At 34.0% G+C, this 2,500-nt stretch overlaps 1 protein-coding gene across 8 annotated transcripts in view; it reads right to left on the reverse strand.

The window, feature by feature from the left end:
* dlg3 (discs, large homolog 3 (Drosophila)) overlaps positions 1–2,500 on the reverse strand; it is a 91,399-nt gene that overhangs the window by 27,562 nt on the left and 61,337 nt on the right. The gene's annotated exons all lie outside the window — the stretch shown is intronic.

Here is a 2,500-nt window from a genome sequence, read left to right on the forward strand (position 1 = left end):
CCAAACTTCAAGTATTGGTGTTTATTTACACACATCAAAACAAACACAAGTGTGTTTTTCCAAGTCAAAACACAAAATAGCACTGAGACAAAACAAATCAGTCTACATCGGGTCGTCTCTCTCAAAATTCCGTCTACATCACATGCAATGTCCTAGTCCAAGGCACCGGGAAAAATGTATTCTGGAATGATGTATCCAGGCCTGACATGACAATATCCCCACATGTAGACTGTTTTTTTTTGGCTGTAAAAGGGCTATTTCTTACTCTTCTCACTCTTCCTGCCATTGTACCCATTGTACATTACCTGTGGCTTATTTATAGTGCTTAGGCTGATTGCAAAGTGAACTAATTATCTAAAACAGTTTTCACATGAGAAAGTGTGCCAGAGAGTTGGCAAAATAGTGTAATTGCAGTGAATTGTGCCTACAGTTGTGCAAAGTGTGTATTACAAAATTGCAAACTGAGTGCAAAGCAGTGTTTGTGCTTTTAGTTTTGCGAACTCAGTGAGTGGTTTTGCTATAAGTATTAATAGTTTTAGAAATTGTGCTATAAGAATCACAGTTGTGTTTAAGCATTCAGAAAAAACTGTAATAGAGTCAGTGACAGATAAAGGTTGGTAAGATGAGAAAATTAAAAATATGTTTAAACCTTTAAAACAAAACATGCCTGAGGTTTGCTAAAGTGTATACTTTGTATTTCTGTTGTATTCATATTATTTAATATGACGTGTATGCTATTTTTTAACAAAAATTAGAACTAACAGCCTGTTAAATTGTCAAATGGTGTAACCACAAAAATGACAAATATCTAATATTTCACACCTCCTAGAGTTCATGCAATTGCTCTCATGAAATTATTAGTTTATTTTGTAATATCCTATGAGAATATGTTTTATTATATTTATTTCTAAATTTAAATTATATGGGTTTTTCATTGTACTGAGCAAGGCCATATGCTGTAAACATCTTGTTTTCTGTCTATTCTTTGACCATTTGAGTAAAAATTGTTTAAACAACCATTATTACAGTAAAGTAGAGTATTAAATCATTATCCATATTAATTTTTTTGTACATTATTAGTATTTTAGACAAAATACTGGTTACACCAAGACCATGAAACAAGACCATGAAACATTTATAGCAATAGAACAAGAAATTGACACAGAAAATAGGCAAAGGTAAACTGAATTGGATATTTTGATATGTATTCATGTCATTCATCATATTCCATATCAAATATAATTTCATAACATCAATGAAGAAACTTGTGTTCTATTTGATTTCAATTCAGTTCTCATACAATTTCAGTCTATACCCATTATTTTCAAAGAGAGTGAGATAAAGGGCCCTATTTTCGCGATGCAAAACCTGGCGCAAAGCATATTATTATTCTGACGCAAAGTTTTTTCCTATCTTACACTTCACTTTTATTAAATAATGCGCCCAGGGGTGAGGCAATTACCGATATAAGGTGTGATCTGGCACATGATCTAAAAATCGCTATCTTATACTGACTAAAAGCATTACGCCACTGACCAAGAAAAGCCTGGTCTATAGCGAAAGGCGCATATGAAACACAGCTGAAGACGCACTGTCACGAGATGTAAGCAGCAATTCCTCTGCAAAATAAATGTCTTTAGGTTATTAATTCAGTCATTCGAACATTATAGGGGGAAGTTTTGCTTTTTTCAGGCTATGTTTTGCTGGTAACCCATTGTCAGTCAATATTGAAAGTAATTAACTGTGTATAACTGTTTTGTCATTGACTATGACACCACAGTGAAGATAGTTTCACTTTGCCTATATGTTCAATTAATAGACAAGTGCAGATGTGTGTAGCCTATACTCTACTCGGTTTTAGTAAAGAATGGCTTAGTGGAATACCTGTTCCATACGGTCTTGCGTACAAGCAGATTCCTTCAAATACACTGCTGACTATCAAAATACTGATGCGCTGTTTGAAGTTGCCCTGCTTGCTGTTAAAGGGAATGACAGATGTCCTCCTCATTGGTTTAAAGGATGTAAAGCCCAAAACACACCCATGACTGATTAAGAAACATAAGAGCCACCTTTTCGCCAGGCACCTGACGTTTGATAACAAAACCACCCCAAATGTGGACTGGACAAATTCCTAAATGTATTTACGCTATTTGCTAGTGACCATGCATTTTGTATTGCTAAATTAGGGCCCAAAGTGTGTGTGAGAGAGAATAAGAGTGAGTGAAAGAGTGGGTATGATAATTTCTTAACAACCAACCAACAGCAGGGTCTGCGTTCACATGCACTCTGTGGTGAGACAAGTTTTTCTTGCTTGTAAGTGGCATCCATTGGGGGACAAGAGTTATATTTTATATATAATAAATGTGTTTATATTATTTATTTAGAATTTGAACATACTGTTTACATACATCATAATAAAATATAAAAAAATAATTATGGAAGTTTATTTAAAACGAAAAGCTTTGACATTTCAAAAATCGCTTAAATTGCAATCTAATTA

This window comes from Alosa pseudoharengus, unplaced genomic scaffold (assembly GCF_046254945.1).
Source record: "Alosa pseudoharengus isolate Yale_2024_CS ecotype anadromous, Long Island Sound unplaced genomic scaffold, YU_APseudo_1.1 YU_APseudo_1.1_scf_19, whole genome shotgun sequence".
Taxonomy (NCBI): domain Eukaryota; kingdom Metazoa; phylum Chordata; class Actinopteri; order Clupeiformes; family Clupeidae; genus Alosa; species Alosa pseudoharengus.